The 23,212-nt window shown below is 42.8% G+C and overlaps 1 protein-coding gene across 1 annotated transcript in view; it reads left to right on the top strand.

The window, feature by feature from the left end:
- The first annotated feature begins 6,018 nt into the window (after positions 1–6,018).
- fbxo41 (F-box protein 41) overlaps positions 6,019–23,212 on the top strand; it is a 105,011-nt gene continuing 87,817 nt past the window's right edge. The window contains exon 1 of the mRNA XM_045206950.1: positions 6,019–6,228. The gene's annotated coding sequence lies outside the window, so the exon portion shown is untranslated. The remainder of the gene's footprint in view (positions 6,229–23,212) is intronic.

Genomic DNA, 23,212 nt, shown 5'->3' with positions numbered 1-23,212 from the left:
ACTGAGGATAATCGTGGACGATTTTGCCACTCCTATTTGCCATATTTTATATTTAAGCCTACTAGCATGTGTGTGCCCCCGGTCTTGGAGGGAAGCAAAAGTCATTCTGCTACCTAAGAATAGTAAAGCCCCCTTTTCTGGCTCAAATAGCCGACCAATCAGCCTGTTACCAACCCTTAGTAAACTTTTGGAAAAAATTGAGTTTGACCAGATACAATGCTATTTTGTGGGGGCTGTTTTCTTAGACTTCAGTGCGGCTTTTGACATTATCGATCATAGTCTGCTGCTGGAAAAACATATGTGTTATGGCTTTACACCCCCTGCTATATTGTGGATAAAGAGTTACCTGTCTAACAGAACACAGACGGTGTTCTTTAATGGAAGCCTCTCCAACATAATCCAGGTAGAATCAGGAATTACCCAGGGCAGCTGTCTAGGCCCCTTACTTTTTTCAATCTTTACTAATGACATGCCACAGGCTTTGCGTAAAGCCAGAATGCCTATGTATGCAGATGACAACACTATACAGTGAGGGAAAAAAAGTATTTGATCCCCTGCTGATTTTTTACGTTTGCCCACTGACAAAGACATGATCAGTCTATAATTGTAATGGTAGGTTTATTTGAACAGTGAGAGACAGAATAACAACAAAAAATGCATGTTTTGCATTTTAATGAGGGAAATAAGTATTTGCAAAACATGACTTAGTACTTGGTGGCAAAACTCTTGTTGGCAATCACAGAGGTCAGAGGTTTCTTGTAGTTGGCCACCAGGTTTGCACACATCTCAGGAGGGATATTGTTCCACTCCTCTTTGCAGATCTTCTCCAAGTCATTAAGGTTTCGAGGCTGACGTTTGGCAACTCGAACCTTCAGCTCCCTCCACAGATTTTCTATGGGATTAAGGTCTGGAGACTGGCTAGGCCACTCCAGGACCTTAATGTGCTTCTTCTTGAGCCACTCCTTTGTTGCCTTGGCCGTGTGTTTTGGGTCATTGTCATGCTGGAATACCCATCCACGACCCATTTTCAATGCCCTGGCTGAGGGAAGGAGGTTCTCACCCAAGATTTGATAGTACATGGCCCCGTCCATCGTCCCTTTGATGCGGTGAAGTTGTCCTGTCCCCTTAGCAGAAAAACACCCCCAAAGCATAATGTTTCCACCTCCATGTTTGACGGTGGGGATGGTGTTCTTGGGGTCATAGGCAGCATTCCTCCTCCTCCAAACACGGCGAGTTGAGTTGATGCCAAAGAGCTCCATTTTGGTCTCATCTGACCTCAACACTTTCACCCAGTTCTCCTCTGAATCATTCAGATGTTCATTGGCAAACTTCAGACGGGCCTGTATATGTGCTTTGTTGAGCAGGGGGACCTTGCGGGCGCTACAGGATTTCAGTCCTTCACGGCGTAGTGTGTTACCAATTGTTTTCTTGGTGACTATGGTCCCAGCTGCCTTGAGATCATTGACAAGATCCTCCCGTGTAGTTCTGGGCTGATTCCTCACCGTTCTCATGATCATTGCAACTCCACGAGGTGAGATCTTGCATGGAGCCCCAGGCTGAGGGAGATTGACAGGTCTTTTGTGTTTCTTCCATTTGCGAATAATCGCACCAACTGTTGTCACCTTCTCACCAAGCTGCTTGGCGATGGTCTTGTAGCCCATTCCAGCCTTGTGTAGGTCTACAATCTTGTCCCTGACATCCTTGGAGAGCTCTTTGGTCTTGGCCATGGTGGAGAGTTTGGAATCTGATTGATTGATTGCTTCTGTGGACAGGTGTCTTTTATACAGGTAACAAGCTGAGATAAGGAGCACTCCCTTTAAGAGTGTGCTCCTAATCTCAGCTCGTTACCTGTATAAAAGACACCTGGGAGCCTGAAATCTTTCTGATTGAGAGGGGGTCAAATACTTATTTCCCTCATTAAAATGCAAATCAATTTATAAAATCTTTGACATGCGTTTTTCTGGATTTTTGTTTTGCTATTCTGTCTCTCACTGTTCAAATACACCTACCATTAAAATTATAGACTGATCATTTCTTTGTCAGTGGGCAAACATACAAAATCAGCAGGGGATCAAATACTTTTTCCCTCACTGTACATGTCAGCTACTACAGCGACTGAAATGACTGCAACACTTAACAAAGAGTTGCAGTTAGTTTCAGAGTGGTGGCAAGGAATAAGTTAGTCCTAAATATTTCTGAAACTAAAAGCATTGTATTTGGGATAAATCATTCACTAAACCCTAAACCTCAACTAAATCTTGTAATAAATTATGTGGAAATTGTGCAAGTTGAGGTGACTAAACTGCTTGGAGTAACCCTGGATTGTAAACTGTCATGGTCGAAACATATTGATACAACAGTAGCTAAGATGGGGAGAAGTATGTCCATAATAAGGCACTGCTCTACCTTCTTAACAGCACTGTCAACAAGGCCTACAGGCCCTAGTTTTGTCGCACCTGGACTACTGTTCAGTAATGTGGTCAGGTGCCACAAAAAAGGACTTGCAATTGGCTCAGAACAGGGCAGCACGGCTTGTCAATCTCTCCTGGCTCAAAGTGGAGGAGAGATTGACTTCATCCCTGCTTGTATTTATGAGAGGTATTGACATGTTGAATGCACCGAGCTGTCTGTTTGAACTACTGGTGCACAGCTCGGACACCCATGCATACCCCACAAAAAAAGAAAAAGCCATATCTAAAAAAGAGAAGATTAAGATGGCCAGTCTGAGATATGGCTTTTTCTCTGCAACTCTGCCTAGAAGGTCAGCATCCGGAGTCGCCTCTTCACTGTTGACATTGAGACTGGTGTTTTGTGGGTACTATTTAATGAAGCTGCCAGTTGAGGACCTGTGAGGTGCCTGTTTCTCAAACTAGACACTCTAATGTATTTGTCCTCTTGCTCAGTTGTGCACCGGGGCCTCCCACTCCTCTTTCTATTCTGGTTAGAGCCAGTTTGCGCTGTTCTGTGAAGGGAGTAGTTTCTTGGAAAGTTCTCGCATGGAATAGCCTTCATTTCTCAGAACAAGAATAGACTGATGAGTTTCAGAAGAAAGTTATTTGTTTCTGGCCATTTTGAGCCTATAATCGAACCCACAATTGCTGATGCTCCAGATACTCAACTAGTCTCAAGAAGGTCAGTTTTATTGCTTCTTTAATCAGCACAACAGTTTTCAGCTGTGCTAACATAATTGCAAAAGGTTTTCTAATGATCAATTAGCCTTTTAAAATGATAAACTTGGATTTTCAAACACAACGTGCCATTGGAACACAGGACTGATGGTTGCTGATAATGGGCCTCTGTACGCCTATGTAGATATTCCATTAAAAATCAGCCGTTTCCAGCTACAATAGCCATTTACAACATTAACAATGTCTACACTGTATTTCTGATCAATTTTATGTTATTTTAATAGACAAAATAATTGATTTTCTTTCAAAAACATGGACATTTCTAAGTGACCCCAAACTTTTGAACGGTAGTGTATGTGGTAGTGGTGGAGTAGGGGCCTGAGGGCACACAGTGTGTTGTGAAAAATATGAATGTTTTGTCATGTTTATAAAATTGTATAAACTGCCTTAATTTTGCTGGACCCCAGGAAGAGTAGCTGCTGCCTTGGCAGCAGCTAATGGGGATCCATAATAAATACAAATGCAAATACAAATTGGATTGGGCTTGTAGATAAAAAAATAAGAAAATAAATGATAAGATGGAGTAGGCTATATTGAGAAAGTTAACTTCTCCATTGCCCTTTTCTTTGACAGATTCCTGTCTGTCACCCTCCCTAAACATGTAGCAATTTGCTAATGGTCCACTTGCACACAGTGACAGACAGGCAGATACACACGCATGCAGAACACGCACGTACGCACGACACGTGCCTTTTGCCTTTTTCAAACACTTGAAACAGCTTTTTCCTGCAATCTAGAGCCATAATCATTATGCTTAATTTTATGTCAAAAATATAATAATTGTTTCTGCATATCTAAGCATACCTCTTGAGCTGTCTGTATCCTCCTGACTGGTCTTATTCAGTACATTTAGTAATTGCTTGCTTTTCTAAAGTCTACCAAACTTGTCAGCAGGCATGCCAACTAAGATAGTTAGACAAGCTAGCTACTCTATCTGGGATAGCTAAAGCCAACTTCATAAAATTGCTAGGTGGCTAGTAGTATTACAGAGACACAACAACAACAAACTTCACACACAAAAAAAATTATATATACAGTACCAGTCAAAAGTTTGGACACACCTACTAATTCCAGGGTTTTTCTTTCTTTTGACTATAGAATAATAGTGAAGACATCAAAACTATGAAATAACACATATGGAATCATGTAGTAACCAAAAAAAGTATTAAATAAATAAAAATAACTTTTATATTTGAGATTCTTCAAATAGCTACCCTTTGCCTTGATTGCAGCTTTGCACACTTTTGGCATTCTCTCAACCAGCTTCAAGAACTTTGAAAGTTTCTTCAAGTGCAGTCGCAAAAACCATCAAGCGCTATGATGAAACTGGCTCTCATGAGGACCACCACAGGAATGGAAGACCTAGAGTTACCTCTGCTGCAGAGGAAAAGTTCATTAGAGTTACCAGCCTCAGAAATTGCAGCCCAAATAAATGTTTCACAGAGTTCAAGTAACAGACACATCTCAACATCAACTGTTCAGAAGGGACTGTGTGAATCAGGCCTTCATGGTCGAATTTCTGCAAAGAAACCACTACTAAAGGACACCAATAAGAAGAAAATACCTGCTTGGGCCAAGAAACACGAGCAATGGACATTAGACCGGTGGAAATTTGTCCTTTGGTCTGGAGTCCAAATTTGAGATTTTTGGTTCCAACCGCCGTGTCTTTGTGAGACGTGGTGTGGGTGAACAAATGATCTCCGCATGTGTATTTCCCACCGTAAAGCATGGAGGAGGAGGTGTTATGGTGTGGGGGTGCTTTGCTGGTGACACTGTCTGTGATTTATTTAGAATTCAAGGCACACTTAACCAGCATGGCTACCACAACATTCTACAGCGATACGCCATCCCATCTGGTTTGAGTTTATTGGGACTATCATTTGTTTTTCAACAGGACAATGACCCAACACACCATGCTGTGTAAGGGCTATTTTACCAAGAAGGAGAGTGATGGAGTGCTGCATCAGATGACCTGGCCTCCACAATCCCCTGACCTCAACCCAATTGGTTGGTTTGGGATTAGTCGGACCACAGAGTGAAGGAAAAGCAGCCAACAAGTGCTCAGCATATGTGGGAACTCCTTCAAGACTGTTGGAAAATAATTCCAGGTGAAGCTGGTTGAGAGAATGCCAAGAGTGTGCAAAGCTGTCATCAAGGCAAAGTGTGGCTATTTGAAGAATCTCAAATATAAAATAAATGTTGATTTGTTTAACACTTTTTTGTTTACTACATGATTCCATATGTGTTATTTCATAGTTTTGATGGCTTCACTATTATTCTACAATGTAAAAAATAGTAAAAATAAAGAAAAACCCTTGAATGAGTAGGTGTGTCCAAACCTTTTACTGGTAGTGTATATCTTTTTTGTTACCAGGACATCTGAGGGGGCACGTGCCCCTGTGTTCCCTATGAGCATGACGTCTCTGCACTCACACACAGTGACAGAAAGGCACTAGCACACACCTCACCTCCATACTCAAGGACTCCTAGTCCTCTTGCATTAGCTGCTGATTTGTATAGTGGATTAGCCTATGACTTCGTGGCTGTTGCCTACCCGTTTGTACAGGCGCTTTTCTTTTTTAAAAGAGAAAGTGTGGAGCCCATTATAGATGACATGAGGTGGTCATTATCACTGGTACATGCAGTTGCAGTGACTAGGCCTACTTTGACATGCTTTAAAAAAAAAACATGTTCTAAAAAAGAGTGTATTTGTTTGTAGGACTTTCCTCTGTATGCATGCATTCATCTCAAGTCCTAGTTCTCCAGGGAATGATCCAGTGTTTTCTGTCCTGTGTTCACAGGAATGACAGCTCCTTGGGAATCACACAGGTAGAGGGATGCCTTTCGTCTTCTAGATTTCGATAGGCAGAAATCTTTATTCGAGCTCGAACAGCTTTATTTTCTCTCCTTCACTCTCCCAGTGCGCCCTCCCGCTCTAGTGCAAGCCTACTGTATTTCTGCTGCAGAGTGGGGCGTGTGACGTCAACGAATGCTGGAGCGGCTCCTTGGCTCGAGCGAGAAATGGGGAGAAAATTGCGAGGTGAGAAGCGCTTTTTACCCTACATAATGTTTTGGGGGGGGTGGCAGTACTAAGTGTTTGTATCAGTCGAACAATGCCGTTGACACCACGTACGAGGGAATGACTGAAAATAACGCTAAATTAGATCTAGCAGGCAGGACACAAGTGATGGTCTGTGCACTGTCGAAAATGGTAGGCAGGAAAATCAGGGCATGCTGCTAGTGCTACCCTACTACCCGCGCGGGACACACACGCCGCCTTCTGCACGTTGTCATCCGTATCGACACGACTGCATTGATATTTGTCAATGTTATGTAATGAAAGGTTATGTTTTTCTCCAGTTATTCAAATTGATGAATGATAGGCTACAGTCAAGCCGCATGTTCCTGATGCGGTAGGCTACCTATGCCACTTGCCTTTTGGTCTTCACACCCAAATGAAGACTGATAACGTTCAGTCAGTGCGATTGTTGCAATCAATATGTATAAGCAGCCATTCATTGCACGTGTGTAATTGTCACTTAATCAATCAGTTGTCAATCGAGTCATTCGGAATCCATAATGTCACCCTCACCGGCCGAATTTGCTACTCGTAGGCTACGTGACGGTTAGTGAAGATCTGGCCCATGCCCATCATAACATGATATAATCTATTCGGGTGGAATCATTATTCTGCTGATAACGTGTAATGTAGCCTATTTTTGCATATAATAAGACATTATTGAAAGCTTTTAACCGTCTAGAAATACTTTCTCATTCCAGTATATCCATGTGTTTTTATTCAGAGAAATTGCATTTATTTGGGCATAATGTCCAAACGTCAAAGCAATATGATTAGGGCCTATCTGATAATGCATCATATCATCATTAACTTTAAATATGTATTTATATTTGAAAGATCCCACTACTCAGCTATGAGCCTCATAGTACTGCCAGCTGTCCCACTATACCGACTTGAGCTCAAGGGGAAAGTCTCGGAGGAAATCATGACTTGGCATTATGCACTGCTTCTGCTTGGCACTTAGGAAACTTCCCAGATCTGCCCCCACAGCTCTTGAAGCCACAGCAGCACTTTGCCTAAACTGACAGCCAGACAGGCTACTTGTGTGTGGGAAATTGTGCTGTGTGTGACCTGTGGGAAATACTGATTTACAGTTTGTGTGTGTGTGACTGGCTGACCACTGTGGGAAATACTGACTTAAAGTTGCTGTTGCTGTTGCTGTGCCCTTGCTGCTCTGTTGGGCATCAGATGTGACTAAAGTCAAGTCATTCAAGCTTTAAAGACATCCTCCAGTAATTTTTGTACTTTTCCTGTTGAAAAGTGATATCCCAAGTATAAATACAGTAAAGTACACACACTAAAGCATAGCCGCGGGAAGTACGGGTGCTGAGGGTGCTGCAGGACCCCCTAAAAAAAAAAAAAAAAACCTATACAGATTTCAAATCATTCTTACTTCCCGTGGCTATGCTTTAGTGTGTGTACTTTACAGTATTTACTGGATATATACAGTACCAGTCCAAAGTTTGGACACACCTAATCATTCAAGGGTTTTTCTTTATTTTTACTATTTTCTACATTGTAGAATAATAGTGAAGACATCAAAACAATGAAATAAGACATATGGAATCATGTAGTAACCAAAATTTTTTTAAACAAATCTAAATATATTTGAGATTTGAGATTGTGCAAAGTTGCCACCCTTTGCCTTGATAACAGTTTTGCACACTCTTGGCATTCTCTCAACCAGCTTCATGAGGTAGTCACCTGGAATGCATTTCAATTAACAGGTGTGTTAAAAGTTAATTTGTGGAATTTCTTTCCTTCTTAATGCGTTTGAGCCAATCAGTTGTGTTGTGACAAGGTAGGGGTGGTATACAGAAGATAGCCCAATTTGGTAAAAGACCAACTCTATATTATGGCAAGAACAGCTCAAATAAGCAAAGAGAAATGACAGTCCATCAATACTTTAAGACATGAAGGTCAGTCAATCCGGAACATTTCAAGAACTTTGAACGTTTCTTCAAGTGCAGTCACAAAAACCATCAAGCGCTATGATGAAACTGGCTCTCATGAGGACCGCCACAGGAAAGGAAGACCCAGAGTTACCTCTGCTGCAGAGGATAAGTTCATTAGAGGTACCAGCCTCAGAAATTGCAGCCCAAATAAATGCTTCACAGAGTTCAAGTAACAGACACATCTCAACATCAACTGTTCAGAGGAGACTGTGTGAATCAGGCCTTCATGGTCGAATTGTTGCAAAGAAACCACTACTAAAGGACACCAATAAGAAGAAGAGACTTGCTTGGGCCAAGAAAAATGAGCAATGGACATTAGACCGGTGGAAATCTGTCCTTTGGTCTGGAGTCCAAATTTGAGATTTTTGGTTCCAACCGCCGTGGCTTTGTGAGACACAGAGTAGGTGAACGGATGATCTCCGCATGTGTGGTTTCCACCATGAAGCATGGAGGAGGTGTGGGGGTGCTTTGATGGTGACACTGTCTGTGATTTATTTAGAATTCAAGGCACACTTAACCAGCATGGCTACCACAGCATTCTGCAGCGATACACCATCCCACCTGGTTTGGGCTTATTGGGACTCATTTGTTTTTCAACAGGACAATGACCCAACACACCTCCATGCTGTGTAAGGGCTATTTTACCAAGAAGGAGAGTGATGGAGTGCTGCATCAGATGACCTGGCCTCAACAATCACCCGACCTCAACCCAATTGAAATGGTTTGGGATGAGTTGGACCGCAGAGTGAAGGAAAAGCAGCCAACAAGTGCTCAGCATATGTGGGAACTCCTTCAAGACTGTTGGAAAAGCATTCCAGATGAAGCTGGTTGAGAGAATGCCAAGAGTGTGCAAAGCTGTCATCAAGGCAAAGGGTGGCTACTTTGAAGAATCTCAAATATAAAATATATTTTGATTTGTTTAACACTTTTTTGGTTACTACATGATTCCATATGTGTTATTTCATAGTTTTGATGTCTTCACTATTATTCTACAACGTAGAAAATAGTAAAAATAAAGAAAAACCCTTGAATGAGTAGGTGTGTCCAAACTTTTGACTGGTACTGTATATTTATTTTTAACAAAGGTAGTGCACTGGGGCTTTACTAGTCCTGTAGTAGTGGACCGATTATTGGGGATATCAGGGGAAACAAATAATATTGCACATAGTATTTACTTTTAGGCCTAAACACAAGATGAAATTGCATGCATGCATGCATGCACACAAACAAACAAATACACAAGCGTACACATGCACGCACAGACTGCTACACTGCTACAAACATTTTCAGAGGAAACACTGCATTGCTCGTGAATAAAGATATTGTTTCCTCTCATTTTAGAGGTAAAGACAGTCAGCCCACCACAGAAACGTCTCAGCCTGTAATAGTATAAGCGGATCATTCATGCTTACTATCACAGGTGATTTCACTTCCCAGTCAATTACCACTGCAAGTTAGCCAATTACAGTTCAAATAAGGCAGTGGTCTCTTAACTGTAAGTCGCTCTGGATAAGAGCGTCTGCTAAATGACTAAAATGTAAATGTCTCCAATCTGTCGATCGCAATCAACTGGTCGATCTTCAAGGTATTCCTAGTTGATCGCCAAACATTTCTGTAGAAAATCCAACGATAAAGGCTTGTGCTCCTTTTTTATTTTTATACAGTGGGGAGAACAAGTATTTGATACACTGCCGATTTTGCAGGTTTTCCTACTTACAAAGCATGTAGAGGTCTGTAATTTTATCATAGGTACACTTCAACTGTGAGAGACGGAATCTAAAACAAAAATCCAGAAAATCACATTGTATGATTTTTAAGTAATTCATTTGCATTTTATTGCATGACATAAGTATTTGATACATCAGAAAAGCAGAACTTAATATTTGGAACAGAAACCTTTGTTTGCAATTACAGAGATCATACGTTTCCTGTAGGTCTTGACCAGGTTTGCACACACTGCAGCAAGGATTTTGGCCCACTCCTCCATACAGACCTTCTCCAGATCCTTCAGGTTTCGGGGCTGTCGCTGGGCAATACGGACTTTCAGCTCCCTCCAAAGATTTTCTATTGGGTTCAGGTCTGGAGACTGGCTAGGCCACTCCAGGACCTTGAGATGCTTCATACGGAGCCACCCATTAGTTGCCCTGGCTGTGTGTTTCGGGTCGTTGTCATGCTGGAAGACCCAGTCACGACCCATCTTCAATGCTCTTACTGAGGGAAGGAGGTTGTTGGCCAAGATCTCGTGATACATGGCCCCATCCATCCTCCCCTCAATATGGTGCAGTCGTCCTGTCCCCTTTGCAGAAAAGCATCCCCAAAGAATGACGTTTCCACCTCCATGCTTCACGGTTGGGATGGTGTTCTTGGGGTTTTACTCATCCTTCTTCTTTCTCCAAACACGGCGAGTGGAGTTTAGACCAAAAAGCTCTATTTTTGTCTCATCAGACCACATGACCTTCTCCCATTCCTCCTCTGGATCATCCAGATGGTCATTGGCAAACTTCAGACGGGCCTGGACATGCGCTGGCTTGAGCAGGGGGACCTTGCGTGCGCTGCAGGATTTTAATCCATGATGGCGTAGTGGTCTAAGGCACTGCATCGCAGTGCTAACTGTGCCACTAGAGATCCTGGTTCGAATCCAGGCTCTGTCGCAGCCGGCCGCGACCGGGAGACTCATGGGCGGCGCACAAGTCGTCCAGGGTAGGGGAGGGAATGGCCGGCAGGGATGTAGCTCAGTTGATAGAGCATGGCGTTTGCAACGCCAGGGTTGTGGGTTCGATTCCCATGGGGGGCCAGTAAAAAAAAAGAAAAAAAAAAGAAAAAAATGTATTCAAGTCGCTCTGGATAAGAGCGTCTGCTAAATTACTAAAATGTAAATGTAAATGTGTTTCTAATGGTTTTCTTTGAGACTGTGGTCCCAGCTCTCTTCAGGTCATTGACCAGGACCTGCCGTGTAGTTCTGGGCTGATCCCTCACCTTCCTCATGATCATTGATGCCCCACGAGGTGTGATCTTGCATGGAGCCCCAGACCGAGGGTGATTGACCGTCATCTTGAACTTCTTCCATTTTCTAATAATTGCGCCAACAGTTGTTGCCTTTTCACCAAGCTACTTGCCTATTGTCCTGTAGCCCATCCCAGCCTTGTGCAGGTCTACAATTTTATTCCTGATGTCCTTACACAGCTCTCTGGTCTTGGCCATTGTGGAGAGGTTGGAGTCTGTTTGTTTGAGTGTGTGGACAGGTGTCTTTTATACAGGTAACGAGTTCAAACAGGTGCAGTTAATACAGGTAATGAGTGGAGAACAGGAGGGCTTCTTAAAGAATAACTAACAGGTCTGTGAGAGCCGGAATTCTTACTGGTTGGTAGGTGATCAAATACTTATGTCATGCAATAAAATGCAAATTCATTACTTAAAAATCATACAATGTGATTTTCTGGGGTTTTGTTTTAGATTCCGTCTCTCACAGTTGAAGTGTACCTATGATAAAAATTACAGACCTCTACATGCTTTGTAAGTAGGAAAACCTGCAAAATCGGCAGTGTATCAAATACTTGTTCTCCCCACTGTATGTGTTTCACTGTTGGCGGTAGGTGCACTTGCCCTGCGCACCGGGTAAGTAAAGGGTTTCCATTCTGAACCATTTAATTTGTTTGAAAAGACAAACTCCGCCTACCCGGAGGACCGGGAGATCTGTGGCTAAATCGAGTGCGGCTACTGGCTGGCCAATCGGATAGCTCAAATCACCGTGCCTACAGAGCTTCCACGACCCCGGCCTCAGCAAAGTTTGATACTAACCTAAGTAAGATTTTAATAACTTTTAAAACCCTGACCACAGAGAGACTGTCAAATAATACAGCAAAGAGCTGCTGTTTTTATGAGTGAGTTCACGATTACGTTTTTATTCAGCACTGTCAACATTGTTTTTATTCAACACTATTACAAAACATAAAACGGGCTTCTCCGTACTTCCACTCGCACTGCTGCTGCAATGAATCAGTAGCCAAGTGTCTTGCTAGCCCTGCATTTTTTATTCTTCTTCTTATTATTCTTATTATTATTAGCAGCCTGTCTTTAATATAGAGGAATATTTCAGATGCGGTGCGATTCGAGTTTCGTCATCAGGTGGAAGACTGTGTCCCCTCTCTGGTCAGTCTCGCCTTCCCTCTGCTGAGACTAATGCCATGTTCAAAACAACTGGGAACTCGGAAATCGCCGACTTCCAACTTCAGTGTGTTCAAGACAACTGAAGAACGAGGTCCGACTGGGAAAAATATTTTTGAACGGTCATCCAACTCGGAATTCCAAGTCGGAAACTCTGGCATCTTTTCTAGAGCTCAGACTTTCCGACCTGAAGGTCACTGACTTCATGATTTGACCTTGTTATTTTTTTCAGAGTTCCCAGTTGTCTTGAAAGCACCATGGCCATTAGATGCAGGTACCATCATCCCAGTAAAATACATTTTTACATTTTAGTCATTTAGCAGACGCTCTTATCCAGAGCGACTTACAGTTAGTGAGTGCATACATTTTCATACTGGCCCCCCGTGGGAAACGAACCCACAACCCTGGCGTTGCAAGCGCCATGCTCTACCAACTGAGCTACAGGGGACATGTACAAAAGCAAATTATTTCAATTTATGGTCCACAGTGCTACACCAACTGATCTATTTTGTTATCAAAGCTCAAGTTTTGAAAGATAATATGGTCTGAGAATAACAATATTGGCAGGCCAGGCATATAGCCAATATGCTGTAATAATGTATTAGGCCTACTGACCAAACATCATTCCTACAGAACTGTTTTTATTAGGTTCATGTTAGAAGTCATGTTTAAAAAAAAATATCTGAGCGGTAGAGCTCTGCTTGCTTTTTGACTGCGAAAGTGATCTTGACTCAGAAAAGGTTGATTACCACTGATATAAGGAAATCAGTTAATTGATGAAATAAATTCATGAGGACCTAATCTATGGATTTCAGATGACTGGGAATACAGATATGCATCTGTTGGTCACAGATACCTTAAAAAAAAGATAAGGACGTGGATCAGAAAGCCGGTCAGTATCTGTGACCACCATTTGCCTCATGCAGGCGACGCATCTCCTTCACATATAATTGATCAGGCTGTTGATTGTGGCCTGTGGAATGTTGTCCCACTCCTCTTCAATGGCTGTGCGAAGTTGCTGGATATTGGCGGGAACTGGAACACGCTGTCGTACACGTCGATCCAGAGCATCCCAAACATGCTCAATGGAAGAACTGTGACATTTTCAGCTTCCAGGAATTGTGTACAGATCCTTGCGACATGTGGCTGTGCATTATCATGCTGAAACATGAGGTGATGGCGGCAGATGAATGGCACGACAATGGGCATCAGGATCTCGTCATGGTATCTCTGTGCATTCAAATTGCCATTGATAAAATGCAATTGGGTTCGTTGTCTGTAGCTTATGCCTGTCTGCCATCTGTCCGGTACAGTTGAAACCTGGATTCATCTGTGAAGAGCAAACTTCTCCAGCGTGCCAGTGGCAATCGAAGGTGAGCATTTGCCCACTGAAGTCGGTTACGACGCCAAACTGCAGTCAGGTCAAGACCTTGGTGAGGATGACAAGCACGAGCATGAGCTTCCCTGAGACGGTTTCTGACAGATTGTGCAGAAATTCTTCAGTTGTGAAAACCCACAGTTTCATCAGCTGTCCGGGTGGCTGGTCTCAGACGATCCCGCAGGTGAAGAAGCCGGATGTGGAGGTCCTGGGCTGGCGTGGTTACACGTGGTCTGCGGTTGTGAGGCTGGTTGGACGTACAGCCAAATTCTCTAAAACGATGTTGGAGGCTGCTTATGGTAGAGAAATGAACATTCAATTATCTGGCAACAGCTCTGGTGTACATTCCTGCAGTCAGCATGCCAATTAAAATCAAATCAAATTTTATTTGTCACATACACGTGTTTAGCAGATGTTATAGTGGGTGTAACGAAATGCTTGTGACTCTAGCTCCGACAGTGCAGTAATATCTAACAAGTAATATCTAACAATTTCACAACATATACCCAATACACACAAAACTAGAAAGGAATGGGATTTAAGAATATATACATATGGACAAGCAATGACAGAGCGGCATTGACTAAGATACAGTAGAATATTATAGAATAGAATGCAGTATATACATATGAGATGAGTAGTGCAAGATATGTAAACATTATTAAAGTGACTAGTGTTCCATTTCTTAAAGTGGCCAGTGATTTCAATAGGCAGCAGCAGCCTCTAATGTGCTAGTGATGGCTATTTAACAGTCTGATGGCCTTGAGATAGAAGCTGTTTTTCATTCTCTCTGTCCCAGTTTTGATGCACCTGTACTGACCTTGCCTTCTGGATGATAGCGGGGTGAACAGGCAGTGGCTCGGGTGGTTGATGTCCTTGATGATCTTTTTGGCCTTCCTGTGACATTGGGTGCTGTATGTGTCTTGGAGGGCGGGTAGTTTGCCCCTGGTAATGCGTTCGGCAGACCGCACCACGCTCTGGAGAGCCCTGCGGTTGTGGGCGGTGCAGTTGCCGTACCAGGTGGTGATACAGCCCGACAGGATGCTCTCAATTGGGCATCTGTAAAAGTTTGTGAGGGTTTTAGGTGCTAAGCCAAATTTCTTCAGCCTCCTGATGTTGAAGAGGCTCTGTTGCTCCTTCATCACCACACTGTCTGCGTGTGTGGACCATTTCAGTTTGTCGGTGATGTGTACGCCAAGGAACTTGAAGCTTTCCACCTTCTCCACTGCGGTCCCGTCGATGTGGATAGGGGGGTGCACCAATTGCATGCTCCTTCAAAACTTCAGACATCTGTGGCATTGTGTTTGTGTGACAACTGCACATTTTAGTGGCATTTTATTGTCCCCAGCACAAGGTGCACCTTGTGTAAAGATCATGCTGTTTAATCAATTTCTTGATATGCCACAAAGGAGAAATGCTCACTAACAGGGATGTAAACAAATTTGTTCACAACATTTGAGAGAAACAAGCTTTTTTGTACATATAGAACATTTCTGGGATATTTAATTTCAGCTCATGAAACATGGGACCAACATGTTGCGTTTTGTTCAGTATAGATATATTAAGCTCAGATAAGATGAGTTTACCGCCCAATTGACCCAAAGACTTCATTTGTTTATTTTGCAGTAATAGCTATGATTTCTTCCTCCAAAGTCTAGGCCTATTTCTTCTTTGAATTGAATTTCGAATAGAAATTCATGGGACATTTTTGTTCAATTTTCACACAGTGACTCAGGTGGAAGACATTCCCAAAGCGATTCAAGAAAATCTCCTTGACAATGGTGACCGATGAGCACTATCTCTGTCAACTACTGCACTCATTTAACAGCTAGTTACCTCAGAGGAATGCTGCATATTCAGTGAAATGTCATTCTCATGCAGAATGTTTTACTGTCTGTTGCGCAGACAGTTGGGTGTCAAGTATTCCCAACTGTGTGTGTGTGTGTGTGTGTGTGTGTGTGTCTGTGACAGTGGATCTTCCCATAGTCATTTTCCTTGTGTAGGTGTCAAGTATTCTCTACAGTAACAGCGGAGCCTCCCAATCCCATAGTAATTTTCCTCAAGTAGACATAAGTATCACGTCACCTCTGGCAAACCAACATTGATTGAACTCCTCCTGTCCCAAAGCGCCACTACGCTATCTATGACTGCCGCTATGGGACGGTAACGAGAGATTGTTTTGTTTACATTAGAGTCCTCAGTTGTCGACTGCCTGTGAACTCCCCATCAATCTTGAACAGAGATTCGATACAATCAGTGGCCAGTTTATTAGGCACACCCATATAGTACTGGGTCGGACCCCCCTTTGCCTCCAGATCAACCTGAATTCTTCGGGGCACGAAAGCGTTGCTCAATTGATATCAAGGGACCTAACGTGTGCCAGAAAAACTGCATCATCCCTGCACCATTATGCCACCAACCTGTACTGCCCTACCAAGCAAAAAGGCAGTAACTGCTCATAGTGTGGAACTGAGAAAAAAGGCTTCAAAGTTGTTTAATTGTCCAGCCAAATGAATTCTAGGGAGATCATTGGAAATGTAGTGATCTGTTGTCTTACTATGAGTTAATTTTTTATTCATGTTGACCCTGACCTCCAACATGACCTTTGACCCTTAAACGGCAGTTACTGCCTTCTTTCTTGGCATGATATGTTACAAATTGCAGGGTAATACCAAAGCAAAGAGCAGTATCTGCCATTTTCATTTCTTAGTTTACTATACTTCTCCTTTATGCTATTAATAAAAGAGCAATGTAATTACTGACAGTGTAACAGAGTTGAAACTGCATCCTTTGTGTGTCTTCCACTAAGATACCAGTTGCATTTACATGGAGATGTAGGTTCTGCGTCAGTCACATTACATACTGTGTTTTACAAGTAGCCTATTTCTTGTTATAAGAATAAATGTGAAAAGCAGCACTGCAATTGTTTGAATTGCATGAAATTATTACCTATCTTGTAATATATAATGATGTATTGGAGAATGATAGAAGTATGACGTAGGGTAATACTAATTATAAAAAATTACCTGGAGATTGCAAATTAAATTATTTGTATTTTATTTTATGACATTTACATAGACAATTTTGAATAATTAACAGCTTTAAGAATGAATTTTAAACATATTTACATTTTCATATTCATAAGAGGACACAAATGACATTTAGCTACAATGGATAAAATGCTGAATAGTTTCATTTCATTTTTAAGTAAAACTTATTCAGTGCTCTTCCATATCACTCCTCAGCAATGCTGTTCACAGCCAAGGCATTCCAGAACTGCCTTCGATTTGCAGGCATCAGAAGACACAGCTTGGTGATGATGTCCATCTTCTTGGACTCTTATAGCCCTATTGCTTATTTAGATTGCATGGATGGACATTGACAGGAATAAAACCTAGTATTGACGTGGTTGTACAGTCCTAATGCACCCTCAGAAGGCAACTTTGATCCCCATCGAGACTATAATCATCTAGGCCACAGGGATTGGTGGAAGTCATTTTGGCAAAACAGTTTCTTCCCGCATTCATGTAATGATTGCACAGAAGCAGACACATTGGGCACACTAATTACATACGCCAGCAACAAAGGTGATGGATAAAATGTTGGATTTTAACTTTCCTGACCGGGACAGTCACTTAATACTGGAATATTAAAGAAAACCAGAAACCCTGGACATGTGAGTAGATATATTATTAATGAGGTAGCAATGCTGTGTGTGTGCTCAACCGGAAAACGAGCTTGAGTGGCTTTTGACAATTCAGTATGGGGTGCACGTCTGACTGACTGTCAGCTGGCTAGAGATCGTGTGGGTGGTGTAACATTACTGATTCAAATAACCCATGGAATGTCTGAATAAAATAATAGGGATTATATTCATTATAGAGATAATAGATTGAAGCTAGTATAAATTGCTGATCGCCTCTTATGGGAGCAGGTAAATGGCAATCTATTGCTTCATGCTAATGCTAGCTAGGTAGGTTTCTACATTTTGGTAGGGGCGCGTCAGTTCTAGCTAGGTGGCTGTCACTGGCTAGAAATTGTGTGTGGGGTGTACTGATTCAAAGAAACCATCATATGACATTTCAGAATATAATTCATTATAGGGCTAATAGATTGAAGTTAGTATCAATTGCAGATCTCATCTTATGGGAGCTGGTAGCATTCTTAGTCTATGCTCGCTAGCTAGCTAGCTAATTAATTATGTTCTCAGATCTACTTAGCTAGCTCGTTCTTACCAGTGTCTGCGTGTCGGCGTTTCAGAGCAAGTTCAGCCATCATTTCCCCCCGGGAATGCTGTGCGATGATGTTGTGTCCCTAGATTAGCAATGTATGTGTGTGTAGCTGTCAGTCAGTGTCATACAGGTTCGATTGTATCACTATCAGAATAAAATGATATGATACCAAGGTAAAAGGCAGTAACTGCAGCCAAGGACAGGTTAAACCCAAGCTAAAAGCTAACTGAACTTACTGCCATTTACCTTGGTTTCACAGTAACCTTTTGCAGTTACTGCTAATATGACCCACATTTTCTCCAAAACACAATACAAAAGAGGCAGGATACTTGTCCACATGATTAAGCATGTATTTAATGTAGCAAAAATGACATTAACTCATTTTCGACCAAATGAGCAGTGACTGCCTTTTTGCTTGGTAGGGCATTGTACCGTTGACACCAGGCAGGATGGGACCATGGACTCATGCTGCTTACGCCAAATCCTGACTCTGCCATCAGCATGACACATGTATATTTCTATTTGTTTTCACTCTTTTTCCAATAATAGTGAATCGGATCAATCAGACCTTTGACGTTGTGTGAATAAAGGCCATCCCCAGTCAGAAGGGGAATATAATCTGCGTCCCAAATGGCACCCTATTCCCTATGTGCTGATCATAGTGATCTGGTCAAAAGTAGTGCACTTTATAGGGAAAAGGGCGCCATTTGGGACACCACCATCCTCCCAGCCTTTCTTTGCCTGTTTTTTCGACACTTGCTTTTTCACTTCATCCCCTGCCAAGATCTGCCCCTTCACCAATCTACCAGTTCCCTCCTTAATCAAAGTAACTCTATTTTCCCACCTTAGTGAGTGGTCTAGTTTGAGTGAGTGAGTGTGAGATCTTTAGTGGTGAATCACTGGGAGGTGGAGAGGAATCCGAATGGGGCAGCCGAAATTCTCCGACAGGATTTGGGAGTCTCGCCACGCATACAGTACTAGGCAACAGCTGTGCAGAGTCACTCACCTTGAAGATGCACTGTACATATTCAGAGCTGGGATCAAATTGTTCATAATCCTTTCAAGCAGTTCTTGACTGAACTTGCATGGCAAAATGGAACCAATGAAATAGTCCCTAAAGTGCAAACCCCATCCTCTGGCACTCCAGGCAGCTAGCATGTTAACTAACCTTAACCTTAACCCTGACCTTAACTCCTAGCCTAGCTAATGTTAGCCACCTAGCTAACCTAGCTAACATTAGCCACAACAAATTGGAATTTGTAAGAAAATTGTGTAATATACACATGCATTATGAAGAAAATTGTGGCTAGAATTTCAAATTGGTGTGTTTCATAATACACACACAGACAGACAGACAGACAGACCCAGGGTCAGAATACTTATATCTGTAGCATGCATTAGCTCGAATAATACAACTTAGTTCGGTCGCTACGATAAGTTTAAGACATTTTACTTTAGTTTTTCATTATCTAAGCACCTTGCAGTTACAGAAACCTCACAGGTACAGTAGGTTCAATAATGGAATGGAGATTGTGAGAATATGTCTATTTGTGTAAAGAACAAAATTTAGTTTTTTAAATTATGGAAGTACCTTGCAGGTACAGAAACGACTTTGGGGGAAAACTATGTTGTTGAAATTGATTTGGGATTAACTTTGGACCACAAATTTTACTAGCCCGGATTACATTCTTCTAGTCAAGGGTCCAAATCTGCCATGCAATATTTTAAAAGACAACATTTGACCCATCTCTCAGGTTAGTGTGGTTCATGTTCTACTATCCTGGTCTGAAAAGGGTTAACCTCAGTTTGCTTATCTTAATTTCCATCCCATGTCACTTCACAAAGCAAATAAACAGATGATGTACCTACATTTATGAGATACACACGATTTACTCTACATGCACGTGTGCTATAAAAACATACCGTAAAATGGCAGCCTGAATCTGTCACGTAAGCAGAAGTAGATGTATTAAATTGCAGCACATGCAGATTATGGCAAGGGCTATTGGATGGGGTCAGGCTGGTGGGGGTGGTTCCAAGGCTGCGAGTGTTTCTCAGTGACGTACCCACCCGAGGCACGAAGCATGTGGTGATGATGATGATGGTCTATGTGTAATGGTGGATAATTGCCTCTGTGACGAGCCCCGTGGATCAATCGAAGACAGTGGATGAGTGGAGGCAGGGGGACAAGCAACTCTGAGCGAGTTTCCTCATAGACCCAGTGTTCTTCTGCTGTGCGGTCCTATGCAGCCACAGCCATCCCATCTCCTCCCAGCTCTCAGTCCCAATTCTCCACCGTTCTCCCGAAGTGTGCACTTGCACACTTTCTCGCATGGATTTGACAACTGTGGAAACTCCCTCCAGCGAATGTTTACACCAATCCTTTTAAATCCATGGTGGGATGTTTGCAAGTGCTTCTGGAAAAGAGTGGAGAATCGGGACGTAGCCCTACTGTAGCTTCTCACTGGGTGGCTTATCCAGAACCGTGACAGTCGCACCGTGTTACCGTGGAGAGTGTGACCCGACGCAATAAGCTCACTATGCTACTGTTGTTCATTGGGCAGACCTCCGTGTGGTGTCAGTCTTGGGTAGTTTACCCAATTGGGTCCCCCGTGGGAATCGAACCCACAACCCTGGTGTTGGAAGCGCCATGCTCTACCCAATTGGGTAAACTATATCTACTTGAAAATAAAGCTGAATACCCCGCTCCTAAAACTACTTTAAAAAGACACTCATGACGATTATTATTTTTAATTTCAATTATTGTCCATAATTGTCGATTACGCGACTATACGATTATTGTCCTTAGTACAGTATAGTAGCAGTTTCTCCTCAGTCCTCAACAGCTGCATCCACAGTGTAGCTACTCTAAAAATGTCCACCTTTTCTTGTCTCTTTTCCTTCACACAGTAGCTGTGCCCCAATATTCTTAAACGGTCTCATCTCCTGTCCTTCATAACCACTTATACATGAAAGGAGTGGACAGGTGAAAGCCATGGTGGGAAGTGGAAACCTATCAACCCCTATGAACTGTCATGAAGGAAAGGTAGACCATTGTGACACAATTCAGTCCAGTCCATTGAATAGAGTGGGCATCCCCGAAGAGGATTTTGTTGACGTTCTGTTCAATTGGCTGTCTATGTGATTGGCCTTCTGCTGTCAGGTGGGTAGCCCTTGGCTGTGTGATTGGCCTGTCTTGGGAGAGCCTGTGGCTTACTCAGGGCTAACACTTTTAACACGCTCATTCAAAAACCTAGCCGACATTGAGGGTTTCAGTAAACCAGTGTTAGAGGTCAGACCCGTCACCAGACCTCAGTCTTAAGGGGGGCATATGAAATGCATGGGAGGGCAGGGCACAATTATTATTAGCCTACAGTACGTATATTTAATAATAAATTCCCTCAAGTGGGATTCCCTCAAGTGGGAGGGGACAAGCATTTTTGGGGGCTGGCCCGGACCCCTATGGCCCGCCCATAGCGACGGGTGTGTTAGAGGTAAAACAAAAGCTAGGGTAGCTAAAATCTGGTAAACTTTCCAGAAATCCTGGTTGGAGGATTCTGGATTTCCTGCTTATTCCCTCCTGATTTGTGGAATCTGCTACCTGGGATTTCTTGAAAACCTGGGAATTTGGGGAAAGTGCAACCCTAGCAGAGACCCTTTATACAGTAAGGCGATATGGGAATCTGTGGAGCCAATGGGAACACAGTAAAACACAGGGGCATGTTAGTTATTGTAGTTGTCATAACATTCGCCTATAAGTTTGTAATTACATGCCTGCATAAAATGGATATTTAATTCCTCTCACTCTTAAACTTTCTAGTTCACATCTTCAAAATAAAACCCTTGAACGATCTGAACAATATTCAGTGGCTTATCCAGAACCGATGCTTGTGTCGCACCTTGCAGAGTCTTGGCACCGTTAAATGCCACAACACCACCTCCGCGTAAAGCACTGCAGAGGTAGAAGACTCTGTGCCGGTTATAAGCCAGCCGCATCCTGCCTTGCCTTTCTATTCTCTCCAGGCAAAACGTTTTACTTTATCATAGATCAGAATGAGGACGTGATGCATCTCTCTCCAACTGTACAGTGCTTACCAATAATGGGACGCAGCTCAGCACTGATTTCAGCGCTTCTGATTTCAGCAAACCTCTGATTTCGGTGATTAGGTATCTATTGTGGGCCAGCAGTATAGATTGTTTAAAAGCCACTGGACGTAGTTTAAAAGCCACTTTGTGATGGGCACACGATGGGTAGTCTCCCTCTGTGTCCCTCTGGGCCTAATTAAAGGTCAGCTTCTCTGCATCCACCCAGTGAGATGATACGGATGGAACGGGAAAGCTCGTTGTGTTATTAGCACAAGGAGGTCATTCAGTTTGTCTGTGAGGGTCTGTGGATCGGTTTGTCTGAAAGGGGGGTGTTATATATTGTAGGATACTACTTCTGAGTGCTCTTGTCAACAGTAGCACACTGTGTAGTGGGGAATAGGGTTCTACTTTAGACTCAGCCCTACAACAGAAAGATTATTCAAAACACTGTACATTATTGTCCCCGCTTGGCCAGTCAATGCAGCCTTGCAGTCAAGGCAGGAACACTAAAGCAATCATGCATACTATAACAGCATAATTAGTATAATCTCATTCAAAACAAAGCAAAAATGCAAAACCTCATCAATTCTCACCCTCTCTTTTCTAGGACACTGGCTAACTAAATCACACGCACTGCAAAGCTTGATAATATTGACACCAGCAATCTCCTCATCTTCCCACCCTCTCCCTCTTAATATGTCAGAGGTGTTATTCACAGTGGCTGGTGCCCTCCTGGCCTGTCTACTGCTGTAGTCCTTTGTTACCTCCACATGTCACTCCTCTATTTCCTCTACCATCTGTGTCTCTCCCTCCCTCCCTCTCACCCCCTGCCCGCCCCAGCCTCCTCCTCCCCGACACCCACAGCTCAATCCCTCGGCTCTCTGTGCCCGCTTGCCCTCACTCATTTCTTCACTCCCTCTCACTGCTGCCATCACCTCGTCTTGATCTACCCTCTCTCTCGCTCTCTCCAAACTTTCACCCGTAAGTAATTTCAACTTCCTGTTAGCATGCCACAGATCCTTTCATCACAGCAGAATGGGATTCTGAGAGTTTGCTGGTATCCCCCGGAGACCAATCGCTGACTTCCATTTTTAGACCTGCTAGCTGCTGCAGACCCATAGGCAAAACAT

This window comes from Coregonus clupeaformis, chromosome 24 (assembly GCF_020615455.1).
Source record: "Coregonus clupeaformis isolate EN_2021a chromosome 24, ASM2061545v1, whole genome shotgun sequence".
Taxonomy (NCBI): domain Eukaryota; kingdom Metazoa; phylum Chordata; class Actinopteri; order Salmoniformes; family Salmonidae; genus Coregonus; species Coregonus clupeaformis.
This window is presented reverse-complemented; position numbering and strand designations above follow the sequence as displayed.